The following is a 21,004-nucleotide window of genomic DNA, read 5'->3' as shown; positions in this document are numbered from 1 at the left end:
AGCAGTGGCCCGACTGTGCCGCGGATCACGGTTTATGACAACCCCGAGCTGAGAGCCCGGGCCTCAGCTCCATCTCTGCAGCCAGGTTCCCCGCTCCGATACCTGGGAGCTCTGCCGCACTCAGGCACCCCCGGTCTTCCTGTGACCCCGAGGGTCCTGAGACCACACTCTCCCAGCGAGGATTCCAGCCCCCACTTAGCCACCGGAGTGATGTCCCTCAGTGGAGCTGACTTCTAAAGTTTCCGATTTTGTGCTCCGCGGCTCTATCACTTGCCAGAAGCGGCTGACGGAGGCCCCCTCCCCCGCCATCTATCCTCCCGAATATCGCCTCGGATTCACTTCTCTGCACATCCTACCTTCCAGAAAGTGGTTGCTTTTCTGTTCAGAGAGTTGCTGCTATTCTTTTCTTCAATCTCCTATTGAGTTCGTAGGTGTTCAGAATGGTTTGATCCCTATCTAGCTGAATTCCTGGGACCAGACGAAATTTAGGTCTCCTATTCCTCTGCCATCTTGCTCCTCCTATCAATTGACTCCATTTTAGTTTGGCTTTACATTGTAATTATAGGAACTGGCTCAGAGAGGGCCCACTTCCCTCGCCTCTGAGGTCTTGTGTTGATCAAGTGCTTCCGTGCTGTGCTGGCAGGTGTCACAGAAGAAGGAGGATTGGCGTGTGAACTCCACATGACTTGGCCTGGGAAATGGATCAAATCCAGACTGGTGAGTACTGGGGCCTTGAGAGTAGTACATGTGAAGTTTCTGAGGGTAGGGTGATGGGGGGCATTTGACTTGGAGGCTGAGAAGGACCACCCTCAAAATAAAATTAAATCTTGGCTAAGGCAGATCATGTGTTTCAAAGTAGGTAGACTGAAGAGTTCTTTCTTTGGGTTAAAAATATAGCTGTTTATCTTCTTTTCATTTGAAATAGCTTATTTTGCAGTTATTTATGAAGAGATGCTATGAGCAAACAACATTTCACAATTAAGTACTTTACAGGATCTGTCAAAGAAGACAGAGAGTATCTTACTAACAACTGAATGTGTTCAAAAGCCTGGAATTCAACCACTTAGATACCATACTACATGCTAACTATGAAGTAACTGTGATTTTAGGTAAGAAGAAAAAAAGAAAACCCTTTGGTGAACAGAAAATAATAATTCTTTTTTAAAAAATATTTATTTATGAGAGAGAGAACGAGAGTGAGAGAGAGAGTGAGAGAGCACACAAGTGGGGGTGGGGTAGGGACAGACTCCCCACTGAGCAGCCTGATGTGGGGCTTGATCCCAGGACCCTTAGATCATGACCTGAGCCGAAGGCAGACGCTTAACTGACTAAGCCACCCAGATGCCCCAAGAAATTCTTTAATGCAAATTGTATTTGCTTTATATATATGTGTATATGTGCGTATGTATATATCTGAGTATGTACATAGTGTGGGCATAAGAATATATATGTGTTTATATATATAAAATTTACAACAGGCATCCTGTGGCGAGTTTGAGAGGGAGTGACCTGTCCTGGAGTGGGTGTAACTGTTCTTATCCATCTCTTTTCCACATTGAAGCTGGTCCCAGAACAGTGGCCCAGGTGCCCCAGTGCCAGGCACTGAGTGTGGGCGAGTAAATACAATCCTCCTGGAACTCTCCTGCTCCATTTTGGGTGATGCCACAGGGTGTGGGCTTGCTTTCGTTAAAGTAATTAAGCAAGGAGGCCATTAGACTGGGAAGGCTCTCATGCTTGGTATCCTACTGAGCAAACCAAAACTTCAGTCAGAGCCAATGCCCTGGAATCCGAGAAAATCAAATGGAACAACAATCACAAACAGTCTACCAGGCTTTCCCAAATAAGGCAACCACTTAAGCTATAACCATTCAGATAATTTTCTTGCTTTGCTTCCAAGCTTTCTCTCTAACAACCTCTACCCCTGTGCCCATCAGTGGAGTCCTCCCAGCCACGAACTCTTTGGTGCTGCCTGATTCCAGTTGACGTGTACTCAGCTAAACTTTTGAATATGTTAATGTGCTTCAGTTTGGATTTTAACTGTTTGCTTTTACTGCAACATAGTGGTAAAGAAAATTGGAAGTTGGGGGCATGCATAGGGAGAATAGGCCTCAGATCTGTTTCGGTTTGAGGCTTAGGAGAAAGAAAACTTCTACCTGGTTCAACTTGATTATTCGATTTCTTCTCTTGAGATTGGATTCAAGGCCTGGCTGGTATTAAAGTGCTCCTTTCCTCCTCTATGTCTGGGTAAGAGCAATGATAATAGGTAAGGTAATTCCCTTCTTCCCGAGCTTGCAGGCCATAATAATATCCAAATACCTCTTAATATGATTCTAGTTTCTAACACAGTACAAGATTCCCAGCCCTGCACAACCCGGTGATAGCCTACCTTTTGAGTTGTTCTATCATTAGATCTCTTGCTGTCTCCGGAGTACATGATTTCATGAGATTTACTTTTGTGCTTTCCATTTTCATTGGCTAGCAGCTTACTTTCAATGCATCCTTCAAGGCTGTAATAGTTTCCTAGGGCCGCTGTAACAAATTACTACAAACTTGGTGGCTTAAGACAACATAAATTTATGCTCTCACCTTTCTGGAGGCCAGAAGTCCAAAACCAAGATGTTGGTAGAATTGGTTTCTTTTGGAGACTCTGAGGGAGACTCTGAGTCCCTCTCCCAGCTTCTGGTGGTAGCTGACAATCCTTGGCATTCCTTTCCCTGTCGCTCTAATCTCTGCCTCCATCCTCACATGGCCTTCTCCTGATTTTTTCTCTTTTCAAATTTCTCTTTAAGGACACCACTACTCATTGAATTTAGCCCCCCCCCCCCCAGTTCAGGATGATTTCATCTCAAGATCCTTAATTAATATCTGCAAAGACCTCTTTTCCAAATAGTATCACATTCATCGATACTGGAACTTAGGACTTAAATATATCTTTTTGGGGGCTATTATTCAACTCACTACAATGGCTTAACTCACTTTTCTTGCTGAAGGCTTTCCTGATTGGCCCACACAGTTTCTACCTCCTCTGTGATCCTGTGGCACTATTCTAACTGTTTGCGTGCCTTTCTCACATAAGAGATTAGGTGCTTCTTAGACTTGGTTCCTAGCTCAGTGCTTGACATATCATAAGACCTCAAAGACCTCAGCGTGTTTGTTGAACTTAAACAAAGCATTGCTTACGCCACATTGTTATTCGAAGGCTGACTTAAAACAGCAAAATGTTATTCAGACCAGAGCTGCTCATGGTTCACTGTGAAATCAATGGGCTCCCATGCAGGCCAGATATCTTCTCTAAGTAAGAAAATATCTTACTCATGGCTACTAATCCTTTTTATGTCTTACGTATGGTGCTGAGTGGAGAGGGCAACTGTTCATGTGATACTTACTCATTCGACAAATACTGAACACTTGTCCTGAGCCAGGCCCTGCCCTAGGCATTGAGATACAGTGTGCATATGATAAAAAGCAGTCAGCACCTGGACAAGGATGGGGGCCTGTGAACACATAACTTACATTCTACTATGGTAATGACTTGGGTGCTGAGGGAAGTGCAGGGTGCTGTGAAATTCCTAACATGAGCCTGGATAATCTAGACTGCTGGATGGGGAAATTATCTGGGATGAAGTGATTGATGTAAATGCTGAGACCTGAGGAGCAGTAAGGAATTCTCATGGCAAGGGGGGTAGGGCTGGAGTCTTCCCGGAGAGGCAGGTGCAAAACTGTGGCAGTGAGAGAGAAGGTATGACATGCTTGACAAATGGTTGAGGACTGCAGGGGCAGTGATCCCCTGGAGGCTTGTTAAACACAGATAGCTGGGACTTACCCCAAGAGTTTCTGAATCAGCAGGTCTGGGAGGGCAGAAGAATTTGCATCTCTAACAAGTTCTCAGGTGATGCTGATGCTGCTGGTCTTGGGGACCAGACTTCGAGAACCACTGTGCCAAAAGGAGCACAATGAGTAAGGTGCAGGATTGGCTAGAGGGGGCTGGATTGTAATTTATTGTAATTAATCTAGCAAGGGCTAGATTAATAATATAATAATAATATAATTAATTATTAATTGCTCTAGCAGGGGCTAGATTATAAAAGGTCTTAAAAGATATGTTTGAATTGGGTCCTGAGGTCCATTGGAAGCCTTTGATGGGGCTGGATGATGATATACTTTTGGTCACTTCAGTATACATATGAAGAATCTACTGGAGGGGGCAAAACTGAGGGAGGCTATTGCAGGAATGGAGGAGAGAGACGGTGGTCACGAGTGCAGAGGTGGCAGGGGTGGGGGATGGAGAGAAGGGATGGATTTCAGAAATACAGGACGTGGCATAGGAAAAGTCTGTAAAGGTGTTCCTTTAAAAATTGTCTCCCTCACCATGTATCCATTATGAAATTCTGTCATTAGAAACTGGGGACCAGGTGCACCTGGGTGGCTCAGTCAGTTAAGCATCTGCCTTCAGCTGGGGTCATGATCCCAGGGTCACGAGATCAAGCCCCACAGCGGGCTCCCTGCTCCATGGGGAGCCTGCTTCTCCCTCTCCCACTCCCCCTGCTCCTGCTTTCTCTCTGTCAAATGAATAAATAAAATCTTAAAAAAAAAGAAAGAAATTGGGGACCAAACTGTGGCCCCCCAGACCAAAGACATTGTATCATCTAGGAATTCGTTAGAAATCCACACTTCTGGGGTGCCTGGGTGGCTCAGTCGTTGACCGTCTGCCTTCAGCTCAGGTCATGATCACAGGGTCCTGGGATCAAGCCCTGAATCGGGCTCCTTGCTCAGCAGGGAGTCTGCTTCTCCCTCTCCCTCTGCCTCTCTCTCCAGCTCATGCTCTCTTTCTCTCAAATACATAAATATAAAATGCAAATCTCTCCTGGAATGACCTTGTGTTAGGAATTTTTAGAAATGAAATAACAGTGTAAAACACTGGTGAAAACACCAGTCTTTTCGTGGTGATAGGTGGCTGACCCAGATTTTGACAAGATGGTGGGGCCAAGACGGCTGGAAATATGGGGCGCAGACTTGAAGAGAACTCAAGGGAAGTGTTTGTGTCAGTAGCTTTGCTGCTGTGCTTAAGGAAGTTGGTACTTTGCTGCCAATCAAATCTTGCGTTAAGGAAGTGTTTTTTTTAAAATTAAAGTCCCCTTGCTCTGGTTCTTAAATACAAGCGTTTGGTTTTCATTCGTTAAACCACTAGATGGCAGCCTCGTGCCACCTTTCAAGCAGTCAGGAAAGTCTAAATTTGGGAGGGGAAAAAAAAAAAAAAAAGCCAAGACTTTGGAAAGGATGCCAGCTCATTCGTTTCTATCTGGCGTGTGGTTTTGACATTCTATTCTTTTGGACTTCTTTCATTAATTATGACACTCAAGTTTTTTGTTCACTGAGAGGCAGACAGCCAAAGCTTTAATTAAACCCGTGGGGGCACTGCCTCGGTAACGACCACGCGCCAGGCACTCTACATAAATTGTTTCATTTAATTCTCATAACGTCCCTATGAACTAAATATTATTACCCCTCATTTTACATTGGAGAAAACTGAGGGTCAGAGAGGTTTAGCAATTAGCCCAAGACCCCCCAGCTGAAAGGGAGCCCAGGTTAGTTTAACTGGATGGTAAATCATGTTCACTTAAACCCTTGAGAATTAGTAGGGTTTTTACAATCTCAGTAAATTACAGCTAGATTCAGCCCCGAGTTTTCTAAGATAAGAATCACACATAAGGTTTAAAATAACTATTCTCCATATTCCAACATTAGAAGTTTCATTGAAAAGAAGAAAGAAAAAAGTTTCACTGGTTTTATTGGCAGGATGTTATTTGAGTCTTTTCTAGATTTATTATAGAAAAGAAATCAGTTTAATTGATTGAGAAATAAAAAGTTTTGATCCCAACTGGATGTTAGAATTCTTATGGCATGCATCGCTTTCTACTCTCTATTTTATTTGTATTTACAAATAAAATAATCTACGTCCGTGTGAGTCCAGGAAGATAGGATCCATGTCTCAGTCATTTCTTTATATTCTTGCCTTATATTGCCTTTATTGAGTGTGTGTACAGAATGTGTGTAATAAGGGCAGAGAAAAAAAAAAAGTAAAATAATCCATGTGAACAAAATACCAAACTTTTTTGTAAAGACCGGATCTGTTAAATACCGTGCTAAGTCATCTTGGAGCCTGAGGCAAAAGGGTTTTTTTTTTGGTGTCTTCTTAGATTTTTCAGTCAAAATGGGTGCCTCACTTGCCCTTTGCTAGTCCCAGCCCTGGAAATACTCTCTCTCTTTTTTTTAAGATTTTATTTATTTATTTGAGAGGAGAGAATGCAGGAGAAGGGGGAGGATCAGAGGGAGAAGCAGACTCCCCGCCGAGCAGGGAGCCCGATGCCGGACTCGATCCCGGGACTCCAGGATCATGACCTGAGCCGAAGGCAGTCGCCCAACCAACGGAGCCACCCAGGCGCCCTGGAAATACTCTTAAGTGCTTGTTCAGACAGGTTTTCTCAACATATATCCAAAAAAAAAACTTACTAAGTGACTACTATGTGCTAATCATGATGCCCAGTTTGCTAACAAAATGGTGAGTAAAAATGGACCTAATTTTTGCTCTCATGGAGCTTATGGAATACACCAGAGTTGGAAAGCATTATTATATAGTAAATGACTATCAGTCACTCACTCCTTTGTTATAAACAGGAAAAGTAGGTGGCAAACTGAAACATGTAATGGCACTTTAATGGAGCCCTGGGTTTTTCTGTTTTGTTTTGTTTTTGCTGAATTTTATAACTTCCGAGTACCATTTGTAGATTGAGATCAGAAAACATTCCAAAAGACATTTGATCTGTTACAAAAAAGTGTTGTCCTTCAGTCCTCTTCTTTCATTAGTATTCCAACCAGGAAGATGGACACATTATTGTAACTGGGGACATCCTACATTGCTTTTCATTTTCGTACTGTGTTGAGTATGGATTTGGGGATGATCAGACTTGAGTCTGGGAGTTATTAAGAGCAACTGGTATCATAAAGTGAGGGTTTCCCTCCCAGCTAGACCATCTGCTAGTTGGGTAACTCTGGAGAGCTTATTGAACATCTCTGTGCTATTGATTCCTTATTGGTAGAAGGGAGGTCATAAGAGTAAATAAGCGGGGTGCCTGGGTGGCTCCATTGTTAAGCGTCTGCCTTTGGCTTGGGTCATGATCCCAGGGTCCTGGGATGGAGCCTCACGTTGGGCTTCCTGCTCAGCGGGGAGCCTGCTTCCCCCCCTCCCTCTGCTGCTCCCCCTGTTTGTGCTCTCTCTCTCTCACATGCTCTCTCTCTCTTGCTCTCTCTCTCATGCTCTCAAATAAATCAATATAATCTTTAAAAGAAAAAAAATAAATAAGCTAATCTAGGTAAGGTGTTTGGAACAATTCTTGGCACACAGTAAGTACTTAATATATATGTGAGCTTCTACTAGTAATAGTGGCAGTAATTCTATCACTTTGATCCTGTAATTACTTTCCTTATGCAAGCTTCAGTTACCTCGACTGGCAAATGGAAAAAAATAGTATCTACATCATGAGGCTCTTGTGATGACTAAGAGAGAATAAATGGAAATCGCTCCAGTGGACATGTAAGTGCTCAAGAAATTTAACTCCCCCCACCAAATGTCTGTCTCCTTAACTGAAGACTCTTCAAAATCCAATAGGAGCTACAGATGATTCATCTTGTATACTTGGTATTGTTCATAGTGTCTAGGACATAATAGGTGCTCAGTAAATGATGAAAGCATGTAGAAATGTATATGTATTAGGATCATAAAAGCCATTAAGTAGCTGAGGCCTGCCTGCAATTGTGAAGTAAATAAAGGTCATTTTGTGTGGGTGTGTTTGTGTGTGTGTGACAGAGAGAAAGAGGGAAAGAGATTATACCTATCTAGGAAAGAACTATGGTCTGATGTTTGTGTCCCCCAAAATTCACATGTTGAAATCCTAATGCCCCGTGTGATGGTATGGGGGGTGGGGCCTTTGGGATTAGGTGACAGGGGCTCTGCCCTTGGAAGTGAGATCCATGCCCCTAGAAAGGAGGCTCTGGAGAGCTGGCTTGCCTCTTCTACCTTGTGTGGACCCAGTGAGAAGTTGGCAGTCCCTAACCAGAAGAAGACCTTCACCAGACCTGACCACGTGGGCACCCTATCTCGGACCTCCAGCCTCAAGAACCATTAGAAATTAATACCTGTTTTTGCTGAAGCGCCAGTCTGTGGTATTTGTGATAGCAGCTTGCACAGACTAACACCCAGGTAAATGAGAAGCTCCACTGAATTCCAGTGAACCTCTTTGTGCTTCCCTTGCTTGTGTTTAGTAAAGACCACAAAAGAAAGCCTCAAGAAGAAAGTGCAGACCTTTGCAAGTTGAAAAGGATATTCCCAGTTCTATGGCTATCAGTTTTGCTGACAAATCACCCAAGTCAAATGGAGTTATTCAAATAGCTATCAGGGTAGATTAGTTCTTTGGAAGGATGTGAAGCCAGGGAGCACCGAATAATGGGGGTATTTTTTTTTCCTCTCCTCCTTGATCATGTTCTCAGCTTAGCTCACTCTTTTATTTTCTTTCCACATCTTTTTCAAAAGTTGGAGGAAAAAAAAGAGGTCAATCAATATTTACTTTGAAGATTAAAAGCTGTAGCTTTCTTAGAGTACATCCTTTAAGCTGATGCTGTCGATATGAGGATGCCTGGACCCTCCCTACCACATCGCCCCCCCCATATCCAGAAAGGTTTTGTCTGCATTCACTATCAATTAAATCTTATTGAATAATTGACAACAAGAAAGAATCAGTTTAGTTTTCAGGAGTTCAGGCTGTCATGTTTTTATATCACCATGTCAGGAATGTTGGTCTAGTAAAAAAAGAAAAATTCCATTCCTTTTTAGAATTTTGCCTGGGCCTGTTAAATAATCAGTTGAATTAAATTATCCCCTTAAGAGAGGAGCACCTGTAGTCTGGAGGGTAAGAGTGACAGCTCTCAGGTCAGACTGCTTGGCTTTCAAGGCGGATGGCGCTGTTTGTCAGCCGTGAGATTTTCCAGCTTGCTTAAACTTCGAGTCTCAGTTCTGCCGTCTGTAGAATGGAGATAGTATCTGTCTCGACGTGCTCCTGTAGAAATGAAACGAAGTAATGTATGTAAAGCACAGCCTTGGCATATTACATGTGCTCTGTAAATATTAATTCTCGTCATCGTGATTCAGCTGGTTGGGCATCAGAGGGCGGTAGCCACTGATGAAGTCACTTCTGAAATGGGAAAAGTCAGAACACACTTTTTTTTGTTTTTTTTTTTCCCCAAGGTCACTATTTTGCAGGTTTTAATATTAATGCATTCAGTTCAAGGGATGAGCTTCAGAATATTTGATAGCTGAAGAGGAGAATTACCCAATCACCAATGTGATTTAAAAAGGTTGCTTCAAATTACACTGAAGGCTAATACCAAACTGTTCGGAAATGAGAATATGGATATCCCATGCCCTGGATTATTTTGTCTTCTCATTTATACCCCACATACACGTTCTCAGAAAATATGGATGACCAGAAGCCCTTTCAGTGTATGTATGTATAAGAGAGTGCATAGCATGCAAACTATTTCTTTGACACTGGTTATGTCAACTTTCGCACAAGTTTCTGGGGTATCAGAAGTTTCCAAATTGTTGAACACAAAAGAAACATAAATTTAAGGTAAAATATTTTAATATAGTCACTTTTCACCCCCAAATGAAGACGCATGGGTACTTGGTTTAGGTGGAAGAAACAGAGATATTTATGGCCACTCTATATAAGATAGATTAACCTGAGTATAAATAATTGTGAGTACCTACTATTTGGTAGGTTCAATATTTAGGTCTGTCAAAATTATCTCATTTCCATTAAGTCTTTCACTGAATGGGGTCAATACCCTATTCATTTCTCTACCCCATAGATCAAATGTTATTTATTTTACTTTTGTGCACAATTGCAGGATAATCCGCCAGTGGTTTTACTATAGAGGAATGATTATCTATGGAAAATGATCAGTTCTAAATGTAACTTTTGCATGCATCAGGCACATGTAGGGCTGACTTATCTACTAGGAGATTAGGGTTAATGGGCTTTTTAAAGGGCTATGTTTGAGACCTGAAAAAAAGATCCTTTTAATTGGCTCAAAAATGCAATAAAAAGCTAAAAACTCATAATGGAGTAAATGTTAAATCAGACATTCACAAAACATATTATTTCATCTTCATCCATTTTAATAATTCTAAAATGAGGGCACCTGGGTGGCTCAGTTGGTGGTTAAACATCTGCCTTCAGCTCAGGTCATGATCCCAGGGTCCTGGGATCGAGCCCCACATCAGGCTCTCTGCTCAGAGGGCAGTCTGCTTCTCTCTCTCCCTCTGCCTGCCACTCCCCCTGCTTGTGCTCTCTCTCTCTGTCAAATAAATAAATAAAATCTTAAAAAAAATTCTGAAATGTATGCCATAAAATTTCATTCAATTTGAAAACCTTTTTTATTTTTTAATGTTTATTTTTTTTGTTTCATCTTTATTTTGAAAAGCTTATTTATTTTATTTTATTTCATTTATTTATTTATTTTTTTAAAAAGATTTTACTTATTTGAGAGAGAGAATGAGATAGAGAGAGAACATGAGATGGGGGAGGGTCAGAGGGAGAAGCAGACTCCCCACTGAGCAGGGAGCCCGATGCGGGACTCGATCCCGGGACTCCAGGATCATGACCTGAGCCGAAGGCAGTCGCCCAACCAACTGAGCCACCCAGGCGCCCCTATTTATTTTATTTTTTTAAAGATTTTATTTATTTATTTGACAGAGAGAGAGAGACAGCGAGAGAGGGAACACAAGCAGGGGGAGTGGGAGAGGGAGAAGCAGGCCTCCCGCCGAGCAGGGAGCCCGATGTGGGGCTCGATCCCAGGACCCTGGGACCATGACTTGAGCTGAAGGCAGACGCTTAATGCCTGAGCCACCCAGGCGCCCCAAAAACCTTTTTTAGATTAATTTTCTCTCCTCATAGGAATTTGTGATGATTGCTGATATAAATTAAATGTGCTGCATAAAGTCAGATAGTTTAACAACATTTATAAAATGTTTAAGAATGTTTAGGTAGCAAAAATTACTTTTAGTGAGGCATGTGGGGTTTATTTTCATATGATTCACTGATGTGATGTGAGGGAGAAAACTCTAAATGTGAGAGTGATACGGCCTTGTGGTAGTCTCAAAATACCCTGGGAGGGCTTTTATTTTTAGCTTGCTCTCTTTCTACATGGCCATTATGGTGGTGGTTAAGCAGTATGGCAGGATTAAGGACTAAAAGTGAAAACAGCAAGCTCCATTTGTGCCTGTCCCATCATTAAGTCAACAGAAAATCAGCAAGGTAGTTGTTTTTCAGTCAATATTGTCAGCTGGGTACTCTACTGCTCTAATGGTCTGTCAGCTCTAATTCACTCATATGGAAAGATTACAAGAGGGGGAAATGCCTTTTTAATCATTGTACTGGGAATCGACCTGCTCTTTCTCTGTAACCAAACAAGAACAAACTAAAGCATGAGTGCTGATCTCCTGAATAGCAGTTGAGGCTCAATTTTCAAAAGAAACACAAAACTCTTCAGTGCAATTACGAGTCTTGATTTTAGGAGCCTTCATGGTCACCTGAGATCAAGCTGAAGCCTCAGGTTGGGATGTGAAGCCTTTAAAATCCACCAGCGAGCTAAACTTGCACCCTAGAATGATTTAATTAGTTGATCAATTTTTTAAATAATGAAGAGAGAAATCCAAGTTTTCTAACGTTTTCTAACTCTATAACAGAAGACAAATGGGAGTTGGTTCACGAATTCCTGATACTAGATCAGAAATTCACTCTGGGCCCTTGCTTTGCATTCTTTGCTCACTTTTGCAATGACTATTTGTTGAGCCATTCCTGGCTGCTAGGAACAATGGTAGGCCCTAGGCATGGAGCAGAGAACAAGTCAGATAATGTGTTCTCATATAGCTTATGTAAACAACACCATCTGGTCATCCTGATTGTGATGGGCACAATTAAAGAAGCTACCAGGGGTGTTAGGATATTAAGTAAGTAACTGGAATTTACAAAGGAAAGTCGGGATGTCCTCTGGGGAGAAGTGGTGCTTAAGCCAAGAACTGAAGGAAGAGAATGAGTCCCCTAACTGAATGGATGAGGAAGAGTTTTGCAAGGAGAAGAACAGCAAGTGCAAAGGTTCAGAGGTGGAAAGAGCTACTCTGTCTTTCGTGAATGGCACAGTAATGAAAGAGCCAGAGAAAAGTAAGGGAGCCCCTCAAATTAGATAATTCTCCATGATTCATTTAATGAATACTGAGTAGGAGGCATTTTACTAAGTACTTTTAGGGATCCAAAGAATAAGATATAGTCCTTTTGCCCTCAAGGAGTTTATGTAGAAAATGTTATTATTTCCCTGGTAGAGATTCATTCTATAAATCAGTGAACAAATTTGTATGCTACTAATATATATTTCAAATTAAACTTATCCTTAAAAAAAAACACAACATTTGACAGGCTGGAAAATAGTGGTCTGGGGTCAGATTGTTAAAGGAATAGAATTGTGCTGCTCTAGGAAACTGAGCAGTTGCCCTAAGACACACAGTTATTTTGATCTCACAGCTTTAAAAATCTCAAATTTCCTCTGCTATGTGACCCCACAAGGGTACTTAAACTTTCTGAACTTCAACCACAACATCTGAAAAATAGAGGTTTTGAGTGGAATCTACCTGCAGATTCAAACTGATTCCGGATCTGAACGACATGACCACATAACTATTGCCAAATAATTGCAGGAAGGAAGGACACAGTGCCCACACGTGCTGTTTCTTCTTGCTGGCATTTTCTTGGGGAACCAGGAATACTACAATAGACGTCCCAACATGCAATGTTAATTGTTAGGTTACTGCTTTGTCCAGCTACTGTGGTTAAGTCCTTTTATACAATTGTTAAAAAATTCTAAAAGGTACCCTTTGTTGTAGGGTACCTTTGTTGTACCCCCATTTTATAGGTGAGGAAACTGGAGGTTAGAGAACCCAAGGTCATATTCAAGTCAATAGCAGAGCCAGATCTCGAACCTGAGTTTGTGCTCTTTCCCTATATCCAAGGAATCCAATTGCAGGCAAAGGGATAGTTGACTTCTAGAGATCTCTTCTGGTATTTTGAGGAAGAACTGCCTAAATGGGGTGTTTGTTAAAATTTAGAATGGTTGCTAAGGGGAGCTGTGAGGCCTTTCAAAACAGAATAGCTATTTAGCCAGAAGGGAGAAAAAAGAAATCAGGCAGAGCAAGGCACAGCATTTATTGAGCGTATACTTTGTGCTAGACTCCATGTTATATCCTTCGATACATCTCATTTAAGTCTGCCAACAAACCTTTAGAAGGAACTGTGATCATTCCCTTGTAGATGAGGCTATCAGTCCTGACAAAGAAACAGGGCCTGGAGGTTAAGGAACTTGTGCTTGGATAGCTAGCTGGTAAGTAGCAGAACTGACATTCAGCCCCCCCATTTCCTTGAACCCCCATTTCATTCTGGGCTGTTACCACTAAGAGAAGCCATGTTTCAGACAGGAAGATTGATGATTTCTAGATGTTTCTTTAGTTCCTAGTAATTTGTTATTTTATGTTATGATTTTTTTTTGCCATTTGGTCATCTATGTTTTAATTTTTTATTTCTGTATCCATATTTTTCACATATACAAAACACGGTCGATATATATTTTCCTTCCTTTACTTTTTGCTCAGCTCAATTTAAAATATCCTATTTTCCCTTCGGTTTTCCCTTTGCTGTCTATGACCAAAGGCTGATTGATGAAAAGTTAACAATTCTCTAGTTAACATATTAAATAGACTTTTATCCCTCCTGCCAATGTTGAGGCAACTAATTATCAGCCCTGTTTGGGAGCAAGGAAAGTTGACCTCAGATAGACCCACAGAGCCCTTCAAAGAGAAAATGAAGAAGTGGGGTCTCCCAACTCCCTCAGCTCCAAGCCAATCTGATATAATTGCCTGAGAAAAAGGACTCAAGTACTTGGAGTCTTCACAGATAGAGAGCCTCAGAAATAATGATTACAGCAAATCAGGGCTCATGAATATGCAGCTTATTTCTGCTTAGAGACACTTGAGTTATTGAAATTAAAAATACAAAATTATGGATTGCAAAGAAAGTGGCAGGGATTTTTTTTTTTATTTTAACAATTGGAAAATATCACTGGAAATGAAGTCTTCTTGCCAACATGAAGCACATTATAATCATGCCAGGGAAATGATGCTTTTCTAAATGCTTGTTTTAAATAGATTTTTCCCCCAAATTCTGTTTAAAGATAGACTACGGAAGCTTTAACTCATGTGATTTTTTCTTTTTGTGGATTTCAATTTCAAGGTTATTCATTTTGGGACAGTCTAATACCATCTCATTCACAAGATGTTTCCTATACTTAGTATCTACCCTCGAAAGTCCTGAAGTAACGCGACTTGATTTTGGTGACTTTTTCTTTCAGAGGTCCCTTCCTTTTTTTCAGGATCCCCTTGGATGTTCCTAAACCTGGTGTGCCAAAGACCCTCCATTCTCTAGGCTTGACCTCCCAGGCCCTACCCCATTCTTAGACCATATCTCTTTCCCCTGCTAGTCCATCAAAATGACTTGTTTCATACTATTTTTATTCAGGATCTTTTGAGGAAATATGGTTAATAAACATAAATGTACATGCAAATGTTTTATAATTTGTTAGGTTACCATTGTCTTCTTACAAGTTAAATTTACGAACCCCATTTTCAAATTTCTGGATTTGCAACACCAGACTGCTACCATGTGGTTAAAACTGTTTTGATTACATGGGTTGAACTACTAGATGCAAGAATATATAACTAAAATCACTCAAAATGATGTGTGTGTGTGTGTGTGTGTGTGTGTGTTTGAGGAAATAACTAAAACGAAGTATAGGATTTGGTGCTATAGGGGATGGTTGGCAAATATATAGCAGATGTTTTTCCATTTTCCTCTCCATTGCCTATGGCAAATATCGCTAACTGCCAAAGCATCCTTTCCAGCTAAGTTAGGATGAGACCTCAGAATTCTTCCTAACATAGCACCTGAAGCAGTCTATATCAATTAATAGGAACTAGCATTTGGGATAAAATCACATATCTTTCTTAATATAGAGCAAGCTTAAAATAACAGTAATAAACCAAGGCTTTGAACCATCAGGATGGTAAGCTGCTGCTGGGATGTAGTAAGGAGATAGAGATGATCTTTTAACTATAGGGGTGAAGTCAAGGTCGGATGGCAAGGTAGTATGAATAGAGCAATTTAAGTGAAGCAAGTTTCAAAACTGAGAGGCAGTATGAAGGGTGGAATCCCAGGGGTGGGGACATGCAGAGAGGCGATACTAAGCCTGAAGTGACAGGAGTCTCATCTGTGGGGACTGGGTAGGTTGGGGAAGGTGGATGGGGCTGAAATTGAAAGGGATTCCTTAAGGCTTTGCAGTTTTATTTCTGTTCATAACATACGTACCTCAAAGCCTTTTCAAAATGCTCACCATCTACTTACATAAGGCACCTTGGCATTTGCCAGTTTGAATGCATAGGTTAGCATCATCCACCATGCTCTTTACATTCCTAAGTGGGTTTCTGCAGTTGGGTAAATAGCCATGTTTTCTAATCAAAAGACAACAGAGATAAGAACAGGACCACATGCATCTCCTAGAACCCTCATTTCCTGAATGATGCAGTAATCTTAGCCCCACTTAACTTACTATGCCTGACAGTAACCCCAAAGGAGGTCAAAATGACAATAAGTCTCAAACTCCCTGGCCTACCTTAGGGCCAACTGAGAAACTACTTTCACTGAATTCTGCTTCTTGTTACCTATTGGGGAAACCATTGACTTTCATGTTCAGAATGACCAGTGAATAGGTAGTTAGGGACCAGATAGTTCTGCCAAAACTATACATTGGCCAGTAAAAGAAACGTGGGAGTTAGGGGTTAGCGATAGCAGTTTTATAATCTCTTTAGTAAAGGTCCGATTCCTTTTCTTGTCTGAGTGGAATTCCAGTGCATCTGGAATAGAAAAGTTGAGAAATCTGGGTGTTCTCCTAGACAGCTACTGGTCTTGACATTCACCTGACACATAGGCACATAGACACAGATGGTTGGGCTTGCCACGTTTGTGTTTCGAACATCATCTCTACCCCTCCCTCTCACCCCTCACTACCAGTTGTATAAGGAGAAACATGAACCTACCTGGAACTAAAAGGGAAAAGCAGATCACACACTGAAACTGGGTCCAAATTGTTTAGCAGGTAGTCCCAGTTTAGGGGAGGAAAATCCTGCCTTTGTATGGTCTCTTTTCTATGGGACAATGAACAGAGACTGATGGAGGTGTTAAGCCTTTTTTGGTCAAAGTGGATCTAAACTCCTTTATTTGAAATCAGGTTTACTTCATAATGACCAACCAAAGTTGGGTTGAGACCATTATCTGGATAATTTAGATACCAGGAAGGAACTGAATTTTGCTTCAGTTAATCTGATTTTACTGAATAAAACATAGTAGAGTCTTTGGCCTATGTTGTGAAGTTAGTTAAACTTCAATTTCTGACTTTTATTGGGTCTGGGGAGAATAGACTAAACCCTTCCTTTATTAAGGTGAATGCAATAATAAAAGATTAAAGTTCTCAGAGGTAATACATTCCCTCTTTTATTTCCACTCCGATGATGGGAAGTTTCTTGCTTAAAGTATTAGTTTCTTGCAACTGCTGTAACAAAGTACTTCCAACTGGGTGGCTTAAACAATAGAAATTTATTGTCTCACAGTTCTGGAGGTTAGGAGGGCAAGATCATGTGTCATCTTGGTTGGTTCCTTCTGAACCCATGAGGGAGAATCTGTTCCATGCCTCTTGTCCAGCTTCTGGTGGTTTTCCAGCAATCTTTGGTGTTCCTGGGCTTGTAGAAGCATCACCCTGCTCAATGCCTTTATTGTCATATAGCATTCTCTGTGTGTGTGTGTGTGTGTATTTGTGTGTGTATGTGTCTCCAAATTTCCCCTTTTAAAATGATACCAGTTGTATTAGATTAGAGCCCATGCTAATGACTTCATTATAAATTAACTATCTCTGCAAAGACCCCCATCAACAAATAAAGTCACATTCTGAGGTAAGGGAGGTTAGGAATTAAATATACAAATTTTTGGAGGACACAGTGAAACCCATAATGCTCAAATATGTTGTGTGGATTGCTGATATACCCATACATATGTAACTGTTAAACCATAATCACAATCCGAATGTCATTGCTTTCATTAAGAGAAGCTTTCCAAATATATTTTCCTCCCTTAATTTGAAATGAGAGAGTCAGAATTTATCAATGTCTTTCCAGCATTGTGTTGGAACTGTGTAGTAATCCTTTTTCCTATCTGGGAAATGGAACTGGATGGGCAGCTGGCTTTAGAGTTTGCATGAAGAGTACATAATCCTACTTATGTAACCCATCATGTTTGCAAAATCTGCACTGCAGTTTTTGAGAGGGAATGAGATGTTTGAAAATAAAGTCTGCTGTGCAGGAGTGGAAAATTTATCCATTCTTCACATTACTTTTGTTCTCTGTACTTTTATTTTGCATTCTCAAGAGGTATGTATCCTTGCTTGAGTGTTTTGCCTTTGCTGCACATGTCAGGAATTCAGAAAAGGTGAGATATGGCCCTAGATCTATTCATTGACCTTCTTTGTGATGTGCAAGTTGTTTAACTCCTCAAGGGTGATGATTTCTTAAGTCTCGAGTTAGTCAGGCTAGATTGAGGTGGGATGAGGAAAGAGTGCATTAGGAATGGAGAGTAATGCTGCCTTTAAAAGTGTGAGGGTTCATTGGTCAAATTGTAATTCTACCAAAAAAAAAAAAAACAAAAACAAAAAAACAAGGGGGGAGGAGCAAGATGGTGGAGGAGTAGGAGACCTAAATTTTGTCTGGTCCCAGGAATTCAGCTAGATAGTTATCAAACCATTCAGAACACCTACAAATTCAACAGGAGATCAAAGAAAAGAATAGCAGCAATTCTACGAGCAGAAAAGCAACCACTTTCTGGAAGGTAGGACGTGCGGAGAAGTGAATACCAGGGGTATTTGGGAAGCTAGACTGTGGTGGGGAGGGAGCCTCCCTCAGCTAACGACCAGCAAGTGATAGAGCAGCAGAGCACAAAATTGGAACTTTTAGAAGTCTGCTCTGCTGAGGGACATGGCTCCAGTGGCTAAGCAGGGAGTGGAACCCTTGCTGGGACAGTGTGGTCTCAGGACCCTCGGGGTCACAGAGAGACTGGGGGTGCCTGAGTGTGGCAGAGCTCCCAGGTACCGGAGCAGGGAAGCCGGCTGCGGAGACGGAGCTGAGGAGTGGGCTCTCAGCTCGGGGTTGCCATAAACTGTGATCTGCAGCACAGTTAGGCCACTGATCTTCCAGCAGGGACTGAACAAGCGGCAGATCTGGGGAGACTCCCTTTCCTCCCCCAGGAGGAGTGGTGTGGGAACCCACTACAGGAATCTTCTGGGTTTGGAGACTCCAAATGGGGTCGTGTGCCAGAGATAGAAACACTCGCTCACAGGCTGGGTGAGCATGGAGTGTGACCAGAGACTGGGGAGACAGGAGTGATTGACTGCTTTTCTCTGAGGGCTCACTGAGGAGTGGGGCCCCAAGCTCTTGGCTCCTCTAGGGCCAGAGATTGGGAGGCTGCCTTTTTCACTCTCATCCCCCAAAGCTGTAGGGAAAGCTTGCAGGGAACAAAAGCTACCTACAGCAAACCCGAGCAGATTACCTAGCCTGGCCCCTGACAAGGGCAGTGCAATTCCGCCTTGCACAAAGACATTTGAGAATCATGGCAACAGGCTCCTCCCCCAGAGGATCAGCAAGACCAGCCAGCCAAGACCAAGTTTACCGATCAATGAGAACTGCAAAACCCCAGCGGTAGGGGAATACAGCACACAGAATTCATGGCTTTTTTCCCATGATTCTTTAGTCATTCAAAGTTAATTTTTTAAATATTCTTTATTTTTTTCTTCTTCCACTTTTTTTGAATTTTTCTTCTTTCCTTTTCAACCAACATCTTATCTTACCAATTCCTTATTTAAAATATTTTTTAATTTTCATTTTTACACTCATATTCCATCCCTTCATTGCATTTAACCTTATTTTTTGTATATATATAAGTTTTTCTTTCTTTAAAATTATGGGATACAATTTCTTCCAACAGACCAAAATATACCCTAAATCTAGTGTATGTCTTTGTTCTAGTTTCCTGCCTGATCATATTCTCTCTTTTTTTTCTTCTTTTTTTAATTTAATTTTTTCTTTCTTTTTTCAACCAACTTATCTTATTAATTCCTTTTTTAAAATCTTTTTAAATTTTCATCTTTACAGTCATATTCCATCCCTTCATCGTATTTACCCTTATTTTTGTATATATATGTATAAGTTTTTCTTTCTTTAAAATTTCAGGAGGCAGTTTCTTCTAACAGACCAAAATACATCCAAAATCTCGTGTATGGCTCTGTTCTATTCACCAGCCTGACCATATTCTTCTTTTTTTTTTCCCCTTTTCCCTCCAGTTTCGGAACTCTTCTGATTTGTTTAGTGTATATTTTTCTGGGGTCATTGTTACCCTTTTAGCATTTTGTGTTCTCATTCATCTATTCTCCTCTGGACAAAATGACAAGAAGGAAAAACTCACCTCAAGAAAAAGAACAAGAGGCAGTACCAACTGCCAGGGACCTAACCAATACAGACATTAGTAAGATGTTGAAACTAGAGTTCAGATGACGATTATAAAGATACTAGCTGGGCTTGAAAAAAAGCATAGAAGATACTAGAGAATCCTTTTCTGGAGAAATAAAAGAACTAATATCTAACCAAGTTGAAATAAAAAAGGCTATTAACGAGGTGCAATCAAAAATGGAGGCTCTAACTACTAGGGTAAATGAAGCAGAAGAGAGAAGTAGTGATATAGAAGACCAAATGATGGAGAATAAAGAAGATGAGAAAAAGAGAGATAAACAACTACTGGATCACAAGGGCAGAATTCAAGAGATAAGTGATACCATAAGATGAAACAACATTAGACTAATTGGGATCCCAGAAGAAGAAGAAAGAGAGAGACGGGCAGAAGGTATATTGGAGCAAATTATAGCAGAGAACTTCCCTAATTTGGGGAAGGAAACAGGCATCAAAATCCAGGAGTCACAGAGAACCCCCCTCAAAATCAATAAAAATAGGTCAACACCCTAATATCTAATAGTAAAACTTACAAGTCTCAGAGACATAGAGAAAATCCTGAAAGCAGCTTGAGAAAAGAGGTCTGTAACCTACAATGGTAGAAACATTAGTTTGGCTGTAGACCTATCCACAGAGACCTGGCAGGCCAGAAAGGACTGACATGATATATATTCAGATGAATAAATGAGAAAAATATGCAGCCAAGAATACTATATCCAGCTAGGCTGTCATTGAAAATAACAGGAGAGATAAAAAGGTTCTAGGACAAACAAAAAACTAAAAGAATTTGTGAACACCAAACCAGCCCTACAAGAAATATTGAAAGGGGTCCTGTAAGCAAAGAGAGAGCCTAAAAGTAACATAGGCCAGAAAGGAACTGAGACAATCTACAGTAACAGTCACCTTACAGGCAATACAATGGCACAAAATTCATATCTTTCAATAGTTACCCTGAATGTAAATGGGTTAAATGCCCCAATCAAAAGACACAGGGTATCAGATTGGATTAAAAAAAAAAAAAAAACAAGACCCATTGATATGCTGTGTGCAAGAGACTCATTTTAGACCCAAAGACACCTCCAGACTGAAAGTGAGGGAGTGGAAAACAATTTACCATGCTAATGGACATCAAAAGAAAGCTGGGGTGGCAATCCTTATATCAGACAAATTAGATTTTAAAACAAAGACAATAATAAGAAATGAGGAAGGACACTATATCCTATCCAACAAGAAGATCTAACAATT

General features: G+C 41.0%; 1 long non-coding RNA gene across 1 annotated transcript in view; it reads left to right on the top strand.

Moving 5' to 3' along the window:
- Positions 1-66: 66 nt before the first annotated feature.
- The window catches only part of LOC145722602 (uncharacterized), a 65,021-nt gene continuing 44,083 nt past the window's right edge, over positions 67-21,004 (top strand). The window contains exon 1 of the long non-coding RNA XR_014146970.1: positions 67-717. This is a non-coding gene — a long non-coding RNA (uncharacterized LOC145722602). The remainder of the gene's footprint in view (positions 718-21,004) is intronic.

The sequence above is a fragment of the Leptonychotes weddellii genome, chromosome 7 (assembly GCF_054177405.1).
Source record: "Leptonychotes weddellii isolate Sample4059 chromosome 7, ASM5417740v2, whole genome shotgun sequence".
NCBI classification, from domain to species: Eukaryota; Metazoa; Chordata; class Mammalia; order Carnivora; family Phocidae; genus Leptonychotes; species Leptonychotes weddellii.
This window is presented reverse-complemented; position numbering and strand designations above follow the sequence as displayed.